The 13,386-nt window shown below is 42.9% G+C and overlaps 1 protein-coding gene across 37 annotated transcripts in view; it reads right to left on the bottom strand.

Moving 5' to 3' along the window:
- The window catches only part of LYPD6B (LY6/PLAUR domain containing 6B), a 170,962-nt gene that overhangs the window by 52,070 nt on the left and 105,506 nt on the right, over positions 1-13,386 (bottom strand). The gene's annotated exons all lie outside the window — the stretch shown is intronic.

The raw sequence follows: 13,386 nt of genomic DNA, 5'->3' as shown, positions 1-13,386 counted from the left end.
TAATGTGGGTGGGTCTCATCTAATCAGCTGAGGTCTTAAAAGAAAAGACTGAGGTTCTCCCCAGGAAGAAGGACTTTTGCCCCTAGACAGCCTTCAGACTCAAGACTGTGACATCATTTCTTCCCTGGGTCTCCAGCCTGCTGGACTCCCCTGCAGATTTTGGACTTGCCACCCTCCATAATCATGTCAGTCAATTCCTTAAAATCAATCAGTCAATCTGTGTGTGTGTGTGTGTGTACACTAATGTACCATCTAATGTTAAAAAAGGATGAGTTAACTTATAAGAAGAACACATAAAAAGAGGCTAGAAAAGCATGAGGAAAAATTAGTCCACAGAAATATATGTTGTAAAGTACTAAACTATTACTTGATGTGGCTCATAAATTAGGTTCTGAGCATCCTAGTGGCCAAAGCAAAGAAGAAAACAGACACAAGATAATCACACTGACTCTCAGATAAAATATAATGTACACAGTTCTCAAGAGTGTTAGCTTTTTCTTGTCATCAAGAAATTTCTACCAAGGTATTAACCTTCCCTCCTTTGGGTAAATTCTTAAATTTACCCCAGAATTGGTCCTTTATGTTCCATCCTGGAGGGTCAGAAGAAAAGCAATTAATTAACAGTGCCTCTAAGTATATACAGTAGGCAATCCCCTATAATGCTTCTTACTGTATACCTCAAGGCGAGCTATGATGCCAAAGCACAATTCACTGAAGTCATTTAACAAGGCCAAAAAGGAGGACAAGCACACAGCAATCTGATCATCTGGCTTGATCCAGGGATAAAAATTAGAATTTCTGGAAGAATTAATAGACTTATATCCTTTGTGATATTTCCTAGAAATATTATTATTTCACCCAACAAAAGCTGCGTAGGAATGAGGCTACAAACGTCTAAGGCTGTGGTCTCTGGCAACAGCCTGGAGTAAAGGTTTCCTCTATCGCTGATTAGGGGCAGATCCACAAAAAACTGCCCTCAGTCAGGTTTACAAGCTCAGGTAATATATGTCTAAGAAATATGAGGTTTAATTTTTACATTTTTGCATTTTTAGAAGTCCTTTCCTACAATGGAATCAATTAAAAAAAATTTATTATGCTAAAATATACATAAAACTTACCATTTTAACCATTTTTAAGTGTGCACTTCAGTGGCATTTAGTACACACACAATGTTGTACAACCATCACCACTATCCATTTCCAGAACTTCTGCATCACCCCAAATAGAATCTCTGTACCCACTAAACAGTAAGGCCCCAATACCCCCTTCCCCCAGGCCCTGGAAACCACTGTTCTACTTTCTGTCTCTATGAGTTCGCCTATTCAAGGTGCCTCATATAAGGGGAATCATACAATATTTGTCCTTTTGTGTCTGTATTTCACTTAGCATAATGTTTTCAAGGGCCATCCATGTTGTAGCACGTCTCAGAATTCCAACCCTTTTTTACAGCTGAGAACTATTCCATTGCAAGTATATACCACATTTTGTTTATCCTGGAATCAAGTTTTACATGACTAATTCAACAAGTAATTATTGAATATTCACAATGTGAAAAGTTTTATTCTTAAAATATTAACTTTATCCTAAGAACACTGTATAAGAGGCAGAAGAGCTACTCCACAAGGAACCAATTAATTGCATAAATCCTAGTTTCAGAATCAGTAGCAGCAGCCAGAAAACAAAAGTCTGTTAAATAGTTTTTCTTCCCTGAGGGTTAGGCAAATCTCCCTGACAATCTTAATTAATATTCTTCATACTTAAAGGTGGAGTGAGACGAGAATATCCCCACTATGTGGCCAGCGTACACTGTAACTCTTCATGTCACGGTGCCTGAAGCTCACAACGTGTCATTCTAGACCCCTGACCAGTGATAACAAGCTTCTGTCAAAACAGCTGATGTCAAGAAGTCAGAGAAGCTGCAGTTCCGTGAAGCACTGCTTTCTATGTCTGCAGATAAAACATTCTGATGAAATCAACCAGAAAAGCACTTCTTCCCCTAACCTGCTTGCCATCCATAAGTTTTTCATTTCCAGGTCATACAAATAAGGTAACCAGTCTTCTGCATGGAAACGTGGGTCCTAAGAAGAACACAGCTCCTCCCCAGCAAGACAGTTTAATAGCTGAAAGGTAAGGCAAGAAGCTGCACTCCACTCCGGTTTTCACGTTCAGAGTTTATAAAAGAGCAGATGGCAGAGAGGAGGGAGCCCACTGCACACCTGAATTCACAAAAGTGGCCCAGTGTGAGTCATCAAAAGACGTCTGCAGGAAGTTAACAAAATACAATGATTTTTGCACACTGGCAAGGGAATCGCGAGCAAAAGCAAGAGCCATAGAGGATTCAGGGCACTTTGCTCAGCATAAACTTCTCAGCTGGGAGGATGTGCTGTCATCCCAGATTGTTAGCACTCGGCTGAGCTGAAGTTCATTCACCGCTTCCGCACTCGGTTATCTGGGAACACGTCATTTAAACACAAAAGCTGTTTTAAAAAATTATAAAGAATTCAGCCTTCAGTTATTCCTGTATGTTTTTTAAGGCTGACTTTGAGAGAAAGGGTTTTTTTTAGCTAAAAACAAAATGAGGGCTCTTAAGATTGTTCTTTTTAGTATATAGGTAAAGAATCCATTGCCTCTGAAAAAGGAGACCCTTCCATGGGTTGTAAAAGCCAGCCTTCAACAGGCTGAAACTAGGATGCCAATACAAAGGATCTCTAATTAGCCTAATCAGGAAACTCCCGAATAAGAAGGCACTCAGTTCTCTGTCCTAAGTAATTACTCAACCCTTCTTCTCGGGGCATCAGTAATGAACATTCTGGAAGCAGATGAGGAGCTTACCTTGAGTACTAAAATTTTATCTGTGACAATCATTTCGACCCTCCAAGTTGTAAGTACATTCAAGCCTTTCTGAAGAACACACACCACCTCAAAAAATTTCCCATGGCCTGGATCCATTCTCAAAGATAAAAAGCCCAACAAGGGAATCAGGGTTCATCAGTAGTCATAAGATTAAACTGGAACTTGGTAGAATGCCGATTCCCTTTTGTAATGGGCTGAATTATGTCCTTTTCCCTCCAAAATTCATATGTTGATGTCATAACTCCCAGAATCTCAGTATGTGACAGTATTTAGAGACAGGGTCTTAAAGGGGTGATTAAATTAAGATGAGGTCCTCCGGGTGGACCCTAGTCCAATATGATTGCTGTTCTTCTAAGAGCAAATTTGGACACAGACATGTACAAAAGGAAGACCATGTGAAGACACGGGAAGAAGACAGCCGTCTGCAAGCCAAGGAGAGAGACCTCAGAAGAAATCAACCCTGCCAACATCTTAATCTCAGACTTCAAGCCTCTGGAACTGTGAGAAAATAAATTTCTGTTGTTTAAACTACATAGTCAGTGGTACTTGTTATGGCAGCCCTAGATAACTAACGCCCCTTCCCTTTTTCTTTCTCCTCTGAATGCCAGGATTCCCGGGGAGGAGTCTGTAAAACTCACGGGGACACTCTCCTGCCCTTCTCAAGGGCTTCATTCATTTCCTTATCCCCAGCCAGAGTAATCTCTAAATCCAAAGAAAATGACAAGCAGGAATACCTCAAATACCCTGACAACCCCTACTCCAAAACAGGGGACCACTGCTTGCCTCAAGGCCACTGACCTCCACACTGTAGGAACTTTCTCTGCCTTTCCCAAATGCTCTGTGCTAACTAGAAGTCACCCTGCAAACAGCATCTTTAGGATACTGTTCCCAGAAACTGTGTCCTCATTTCTCTTGCCTCAATAGCCAGGACTGGTTCAGGTGCCTTAACCAACCTCAGTTCCCTCTCTTCCTTTTGCCAGATGTAATTAAGGAAGAATTGGAATGTGCCTTGCACATGACAGAGGCAAGTCCACAGCAAGAGATTATCAGGGATGAAAGGACTCCCAGTGGCCTCAAGACTTGATTCCTAAGTAATTACTTTCTCCTTCACTGGAAAAGTTCATACAGGAGAGCTGACACTATCAGTCCTTTCTTAGTACTGGGAGCCATGAACACCATACTTTAATTTCTACACTCTCCATAGATAATGTTTGGCCCATAGCATAGGTGGGCATTAGGTCTGGCTCCAGATGCTACAGCTTAAAGGGGACTGTGCTGGATTCAGAGGGGGACCATAACAAGAAGGACTATTGGAGGTAAGTCACAAGTGACAGTGGTAGCACAAGGGATCATTTAGCTTCTCCTGATGCCACAGTTCCATTAGTCTCCTCAAGCTCTTCAGTCTTGCTCAGGCCACCTCCCCAAAGGCAATATAAGCTTAGCATGGCTTTGCCTAGAAGTATCCAGAAGCAAATGTGAAATCTCTGATTATTAGAAGTAATGCCCTCAAGCACCCCTGGGGTCAGTAAACAAGGCCCCTGGGTCCTCTCTCTGCTGCAGTGACGGGCTGGGTGTTCTTGTCCAGGGCACATTCCAGCAGCAGGGGACTGTTAACACTCACGCCTGCCAAGTCCCAGCCCGTGGAAGAAAAAGGAGAGCAGACTGATGCAATTAGCCAGGCAAAAGGGAACTTGTCAAACCATTTAGATAAGACAGTACTTGAATTTATTCAGTTCCCGTTACCGGAGGGTGACTGTGCTTCCAAACCCCTGCTGATTCCGCAGGCTGCACAGCATTCTCCTAGCAAGGAAGTTAGAAAAAAAAAGGATGAGTTCTCAGCCTACAAACTCCAGGGCTCTGCTGTTAAATCAGTGCACATACTGCCTCAAGCCAAGGGGTAATTCGACCTTAATGGAATCACAGGACATACCCTGTTGAGTGACTTTGTCACAGAATCTGAACCTCAGTGATGAAATCTGAAAAAATTCAAGTATCCAGTTAATAAACAAAAAAACTAAGGTTTCTTATCCAGTTCAATCTTCCTTATACCTCTTACCAATTGATTACATACTAGCCTTGCTAGTGGTTTTGTTTCAATTATTGAGTTGTGAGTACCTCAAGAATCCATATGGAATCTTTTTACATCCCTTTTGGTGCCTAGCATAGTGTTGGACACAAAACAGAAACTCAGCAAAGGTTCAATTACTGGTCGTTTCTTGCTTTTGAAATAGTTTTCCCTGTAGGGAAGCAAATCCACTCCACCTGCCTCATCTAATCAACAGCACAGCTCCCTCCTCACCCTCGCCCCACCCCCTCACCAAACTAACATCAGCAACAGGATCTTCACAGTGAGTGTCCATTGTGAATGCAGTGGATCATACAAAACAAAGTTACAGATGGAGCTTCAAGGTTGGTAAATTCTTGTCCTCTGTTTTAAAATCTGAGCATGTCTGAATGTTTCCTAGGACTGTCGTAACAAATGACCACAAATTTAGTGGCTTAACATAATAGACATTTCTTCTGTCACAGTTCTGAAGGCCAGAAGTCCGAAATCAAGGTCTCAGCAGAGCTGATGCCCTAGGGAGGGTCTGAGAGAATCTGTTCCATGCCTGTCTCCTCCTAGTTTCTGGTGGCTGCTGGCAATCCTTGGTGTTTCTTGGCTTGTAGCTACATAGCTCTATTCTCTGCCTCGTCTTCACATGCTCTTCCCCCGTGTCTCTGTGTCAAATCTCCCTCTCCTTTCTCTTATAAGGACACCAGTCATTGGATCTAAGGCTCACCCTAAATCCAATATGAGCCCATCCCGAGATCCTTAGCTTAATTACGTCTGCAAAGACCCTATTTCTAAATAAGGTCACATTCACAGGTACTGGGGGTTAGGACTTAGATATATGTAGTTTGGGGGATACTATTCAATCCACTACAATATCGAAAATCAGAACACATCATCTTTACCACAAAACCCCATCCTCTCCCCAGTGCTCTTCTTCATGTTAATAGACTCATTTCCTAGTCAGGATGCAGGCTGAACTCTCTGAGTTGTCTTCAAGGGCTCTCACTCACTTGCTCCCCAAAGCAATCAGCTCCACAATACACAGTAATGAAGTACTGTTAAATCAATTCTCCCTTCCCAAAGTGCTCATGCCTGTCCCCTCTTTTCCATGCCTGCTGCCTGACCACCCTGGCCCCAGCTTGGATCATCTGTCTCAGAGCAGGTCATGACTTCTTCCTACCTGCTCGGCCAGTCTCCTTTACTGACCATACCACATGCTGCTGCTTTAAACAGAGCCCGATCACGCCATCCTGTCCACAAACTTTCAGTGGCATCTAAGCAAATGAAGCCCAGTCTCTGTCTAGCCTGGCGTCTGGGTCCATTAGAATGAGTCCCAAACCCTCTCTCAATCTTATTTTCCACTGCTCCCCTCCACTTGGTCCAGGCTTCGGTCAAAGTAAATTATTGACTATTCTTAAATAGATCCTCAAAGGCCTCCAAGACTTTCAGGTCCCTCTGCCTGGGATTTATTCATTAATTCAACAAGCTTCTATCTTGACTATGTCCCCTTGTCAGTATATTACACAGAACAGCCCAATTCAAAAGACAGCTCATCCATAAGTCTTTGTCCAGTTTCATCAATCACACTGGATTCCTCCTCCTTTTAAAATTTCACAGCCTGGCAGACAGATAAGGCATTCTTGTTCTCTCCTCCCCTTAGAGACTTGAGCACTTGTCATAAACCTCATGACAAAATCTGCTTTCCTGATACACATCTCTCCCATAATCTAGCACAGTGCCTTACATAGAACATGTACTCAGAAATATTTGATCAATAAAAGATACATTGAGTAAGTGAATAATATAGTCCTTGCCTTCAAGCAGCTTACATTTGGGGCCAGAGGAGGATGGGATAAGTAGAAAAGTGAATAACAATGACCCATATCATAATATTGTAAGTGTGATAAGTTTAAATAAAATTCTTTGGTGAGCACAGAAAAGGAAGCTTTTGAAAGGGGTGCAAGTTTCCTAGAAAGGTAGAACTTAAGATAGATCTGGAAGGATAAAGAATATTCTGATGAGCAAAAGGTGGGGAGTCAGGAAAGAGAATTAAATAAGGAAGAAACACCATCTGCAAAAGACACAGAGCTAAGTGAAAGCATCTCAAATGCCATGCCAAGGAACTTGAAATTGAGTCTGAAGGAGACAGGAGTCATGGAAGACCTTCAGACAGGTGTGATGTGGTCACATCTGCATTTTCAGGTGATCACTTACATGGTATTGCAGAACTTAAACCTGGGTATGCATCAGAATCATCTGGAGACTTTCCAAATTGCTTAATGTAGAGAGAAAATACAAATAACAATATAACAATTCTCCATTCATAATAAAATCATGTTTTGCCATTTGGGGTTTAAAATTTTTAAGAGGAATGAACCATACCTGTCCTTGGGCTCCCTTTTGTTCTCTTCCCCAGAAATAATACCTCCCCTCAGTGAGTATCCTTCTAGTCCATGTTTATACAGAGAAAGAAATATACAGATATATGCATATATCCATAAAAACTACATGGCATTGCTTTTTTGTATTAAAATGATATAAATGACACATTTGGTAAATATTGTTCTAAATTTGCTTTACTCACTGTGAAGCATCTTTAAAAATTCAGATTCCTGCATCCCACTCAGATCTAATTAATCACAATCACTGAGTGGAGGTATCCAGAAATATGCAGTTTTTTAAAATCCCATTTTAAAATTCATTTCGATGTTGCTAGATCTGCATTTGGGAGTCACTGGTGTAGAAGATGAGTTAGAGAGAAGATAAAGTACAGGTAGGAAGAGCGGTAAGAACATTTTGCGATAATTCAAGCAAGAGGTGATGTGGTCCTAAGCAAGGGCAGTGATCAGGGAAAAGAAAGACAAGGAACAGATTCTGAGGCCCTGTGTGCATCAAAGCAACAGGACTTTGTAACTAACTAGATTCTGGGGCGAGAAAAAGTAGTAGCTAGAAAATGGCCCTAAGGATTTTAACTTGAAGGAACTAGAGGACAGTGACACCATTAACAAAAATGGAAAACACAGGAGGAAGAACAGGCTACAGGAGATAAAATTGATTTAGTTTTAGTTGTGTGAATTTGAGGTTTCTGCAGGACCCTGTGTAAGTATCTCCAAGAGGCATTTATACATGCTGGACTAGATCAAGGGAGAAGGTGGGTGCCCACGATGCAGATCCAGGAGTCCCTACATAAAGGTACCAGTTGTGCACATGGAAATGGATATGTTTGCTTCAGAAGTGAGCCTCGGGCAGGTCTTTACGGGGTGCATATATTTAGGGGAGAGCAGCTGAAGAAGAGCAAGCTCGCGAAACTGAGGATTGGCCAGAAGCAGACGGGCAGCTTGGGATCAGGAAGCCACAGGAAGGATCAAAGGTCAAGAATTCACAGTGATCAAAGCATGGGACTGAAGAGGAGGACTGAGAGAGAACATTAAATTGGCGAATCAGTGACCTTTCAAAGAATAGTAGCAATCACAGGGGGAGAAGTCAGAGTGTGACATGAGTTAAAAATACCCAAAGCAGAGGCTGGCCAGTGGTGTAGCAGTTAACTTTCGCGCTCTGCTTTGGCAATCTTGGGCTCGCAGGTTCAGATCCTGGGTGCGGACCTATGCACTGCTTGTTAAGCCATGCTGTGGCAGGTGTCCCAAATATAAAATAGAGGAAGATGTGCACAGATATTAGCTCAGGGACAATCTTCCTCAGCAAAAAGAGGAGGATTGGTGGCAGATGTTAGCTCAGGGCTAATCTTCCTTAAAAAAAATACCCAAAGCACCAATGTTAAGCTACTCTTTAGTGTTCAAACTTGAGGTCAAAAAGAATCATTGAGGGATAATTATTTTAGTGTTTAGAACTTGAGATTTGACTCTGTAGAATGTGAGAAAGAAACCAGTGGTAAATAAACTGTGAAAAGATGAGAAAATAAAGATGAACACAGTCCTGAAGACATAAGAGGGAACTGGATCAGGAAACAGGAGGATGTCCTGTTAAAAATGGCAGACCGATAATACACATTTCTGTCCTTCCTTTCCCAGATTCCCACTAAAAAAATGTTAGTTAACACTATTAAATTTTCCTTTACTAAAATAAAGAGAACTAGAAGGAGCCAACTGCAGAAGAGAGATTTTGGAAAATAGAAAGCAGAAGGGCAAATGGTAACTAACAGCTTATGATATTCTTTGCCCCGCCAACAGCTTGCCAAGTAGGAAACCAACAAGAAGCAAATGAACTTGTTCTGTGGACTCCCTGAGGGTTCAGCACCCAAAGACACCACGTAGCAAGAGGGCAGGGGTGGATCTGAGGTTGAAAACAGAGATTATTTAAAAGCAGACAGACCAATTTAGACCTCCAGAGCCTCTCTCCAGCTCCAGCATGGCATCTAACCCAACAGAAGACTAGGGCTTCATCCTTTGGAGAAACTAACAGGAGGATTCTCTGGATTCAAAGGCATCAGGCATAGTGGAGCAGTGGGTGAGGTGTAAAACTGAAAAGTGGGGCATTGGCAATCATCAGTGTACTGGACCTTCCACTGCCATCAGAGCAGCATCCAGCTACGGAACACATACCTTCTCCCTCCTCTCCCCCTCCATATCCCATCTCACTCCTCCCTCCCTTGGGAGACTGGACAACACTTCTCTGGAAAAACTAAGTCCCCCAGAGAAACATCCATATATATTCATCACCCATCCCCTACAGGAAAGCCCCACTCATTCACACTGAATTTACAGCCAAGGATCACCAGATATTTAAGGAAAGCCTTCAGCTTGAAAAAGTAGAGCCAAACCAAACAGATAAACAAGTAACAAGGCGGGCAGAGACAATAAAGAAGATGAAGATTTTATGGCAATCTAGAAGCTATAATGGCCCAGGGAGGTATTTAATTTAGCCAATATGGTTTTTCAAAAAATGGGAAAATTTACATTAAAAATCTGTATTTCTAACTTGTCCCGAAAATCAAAAGGTCTGGCAGTTCTGGACTCAGATGGTCACCCCCCATGTTTGGAGCCAAGAGCAAGAGCAAGAGATAGACGAGCCAAGAGTGTGTGAGCCTGGGCCTTCTTCTGAGGAGAGGTTCAGAGCTATTAGTGGATTTGCAAAAGGGTCCATGATCCAAAAAGAGGTTAAGAGCCTTGAAGCAGTACCCCTTCCTTTCCCAACATTTTATCACTTTCTAAGTGTCTTGCCCTCTGCTCCTCCCACACCTGTAGCTTGGCCAAGATCCGCATTTCACTCCTTTAATCTCTTTTCAGTCACTCCCTCCAGCCCTTAATCACTTTTATGACTCTTTTCTAAGTTCCTCCAATTTGTCCAAATCCAACTGTGAAGTCACACATTTCTTTTCCCTGGGAAGATGTAACACAGTCTAGAAATACTAAGCAAGAGTCTCTGCAAAGCTTTTAGAAGGAGTATCCCAGAGTTGACATGTTAAATCAACTTCTCACATGCAGCTGCCCAGTTCAGAAACGAAAACGCAGAGCACTCCAGGGAATGCAAGGGATTGAAGCCTTGCATACGGATATTCCCTGATCATTTCTTGTGCATTGAAACTGCACAGATAAGTGGATCAAGAGAGGTCTGCTCTTGCAGCCATCTTGAAACATCCTGAAGAAAAGAGGAAGAATCGAAACTACCCACAGCTCAGAACACATGACTACTACCATCTCTGACTTGATTAGGAAAAAATAATAATATGTACACACACAAACACACACACACGGGCTCATGTGCATAAATCTGTAATCAGCCAAGCCAGCTCCACCCAATCTCAAGGCTTCTTCAGTCACCCTAAAGCAACCAACAATTTGCTCTGACTGGAGGCAATCACAATACATAAGTAAATTCCTGCCAAATGAGAATTAATTTAAATTCCTCTCAAAGCTTTTCAAGAGAGAATAGCTTGCCCTTCAGAGACACCTTCTCCTGGGTTAATGAGTTGAATTATGGTGTTTATCACAAGCCAAAGGTAACCTGGTAGTTGGACTGATAAAGCTCTTTCTCAAATTGCTTCACTGTGGGGTTTCTGCTTTGTTCTTTGTTTTGTTTTGAATGTGTAGTGTTCTGGGCCACACAACTATCCCCAAAGCTCCTGGAAGCAGAGTAAGTGTTGGGGCCTTGGGCATGGTAAGGCTCAAAGAGAATTTGAGTCAATGCTCCTGTAGTACCACTGAGAATGGAGGATTGCACACCCCTCTGTGCAGAGTCCTGCATAGAAGTCCTGGCCCAGGACTGTGGGGGAGGAGCCCTTCACCTGACCATCACCCAGCATTATCACTCACTGGTGGGATGGGGCCTCAGGAGCAGGTCTGTATTCTAGATTCAGTTCTAGAACTTTCCATGTGGGCACTTTGAGTTTCTTGCCCCATCTGACAGTGTTGCTAGCAAATCTGAAGAGATAATAGTCTAGAAAAAGCTCTGCAGCATTTGAAAAATGTTCCTAGGGCCAGCAGGTAAGTATGAGGGCCTCCCATAGCTACTAGCCCAAAAGACTCTAATGCCCATTTGTTTGTTACTTCAGGTATTTTCCTGGAGTTGCTTTTCCTTCACATATCCTTGTGGTTGTTAATATTTGAGGTTTCCCAGGAATGGCTCCAATAGTCATAGTTCTGTCATGACAGTCAGATGGTCTTCAATATCTGGGGGTCTTCTTGTGTGGACCTTCCAAATTATCTCTAACATAATTAAAACACTTCTCTACTTATATCCCATGAAAATTTTCCACTGTTCCTCAGAAAAAGGTGAAACTCCTTTAACACAGCCTGGCCTGGCCCCATAAGCCCACCTCCTCTCCCACCGTTCTCCCTCCCACATGCTCTATCTACTCTGCTCACATTGGCCTTCTTTCTGACGTTCATATTTGCCATGTTCCATCCTACTACAGAGCCTTTGGACATGGTATCCCCTAACGTGGAGAGCTCTCCCCTCCCTTCCTCTTGCCCTTAACTCTTACCCGTCCTTCCCATTTCAGTTCACGAGCACTCTGCCCAGAAAGCCTTCTCTGACCTCTCTCACTGTGTTTAACTTCATCTAATAAAGAATCTTAGAGCAGTTTACTTTTCATTCTCCCAGCAGGGCTTAACACAGTTGCAATTTTACATTTGCTGGTATGATTATGTGATTAATATCTGTCTCCTGCACTGGATTTTAAGCTCTCTGAGAGAAGAGACTATGTCTGTTTTGGTTCACGCATTCTTGTGCCATTGGCACAGACTAGAGGCTTACTAAATCTCAGATGCATGAATAGAAGGAGGATGAACACACAATCTCAATAGGATTGTCTTCTTCGCCACCCTATTCTCTCTCGTTGTCACCTTTGGTCATGTGTTTCCTTTGCTGAGAAGGTCCTGCCCCCTCATTACACTTACTTCTTCAAAGGTCTGCCTCCCCACTATTGGAAACAAACCTTGTACACCTTCTAAGATTCCTTAAAGCACTTCCCTAATTTCTCTTTCTTGTGATTGTCATCCCCACTTTCGCTGGGTCACCCCTCCTCATTTGCATTGACTAGACGATCACACCGTGGAGCGTGGGACCTAGCTTCCTGAGCAGTCCTTGAGGGGTGGAAGGTGCCAACTTGAAGTGAGGTAGAGTTAGTGTCTCATGGAATAAAGCTTGACCAATGGGACAAGGAGATGGGAGTGAGGCTGGCAGATACGTCCACCCTCCTTTCTCTCTCCTATGGACTGTTTCAAGGTATGGCCCCTCCTTGCAGCCCTCCTGGAGAGCTGAGCCAAGTGAACGAGCTGCTGAGACACAGAGGTGGTTCTTCACGGCTCGCTGAAACGTGTCAGCAGCGCAGGAGTACAGCACATCTTCCCTTGTCCCGCTTCTCTTCTCCCTCACCCTCCCCACCCTGGGCTTGCATCTTCCAAATAAATTGTTGGCACCTTAATCCTTCTCTCAGACCCTGCTTTCTTGAGCTTCCAGGCTGATATCCTCTGATATTCCTTATATCCTCTAAAGAGAAAAAGAGTACCTATTGCCCAAGCACATAGTATTTGAGAGGAGCTTCTCACTAAACGTTGAATGAGTGAACAAAGCTATGGAATCTTGGCCTGGACTAACAGAAGGGAATTCCGAATCCCTCTGCTTAATCCTGCACTGGTCAGAACCCACCATCACCAGGACGGATTTCAGTTTTGAGAAACCCAGTTTAAAACTGTTTCTCAAAATTTTTGGATGATGGACCTCTTGGAGAATCTGATGAAAGCCATGAACCCCCTCCCAGAAAAATACACACGTGCATCAGTTTGCTTTCAGTTTAGGGGGTTCTGGGAACCCCTGAAGCCCCATCCATAGGTTTCATGTTAAGAAACGCTGCTTTAGAGAATCCAAGACAAAGAGGAACATGATCAATGGACAGTGACAAGCAGAGCAACCGAAGCCGTGCTTTACAAGGAGCAGGGGAATGAAGAACTAAATCTTAAAAGAAAAAAAATCAAGGAAGGACAATATGAAAGCAGGTGTATTTGAAGGCATATCAAGTGGAG

The sequence above is a fragment of the Equus asinus genome, chromosome 4, assembly GCF_041296235.1.
Source record: "Equus asinus isolate D_3611 breed Donkey chromosome 4, EquAss-T2T_v2, whole genome shotgun sequence".
In the NCBI taxonomy this organism is placed as follows: domain Eukaryota; kingdom Metazoa; phylum Chordata; class Mammalia; order Perissodactyla; family Equidae; genus Equus; species Equus asinus.
The sequence above is the reverse complement of the archived record's forward strand: the minus strand, read 5'-3'. Positions and strand labels throughout refer to the sequence as shown.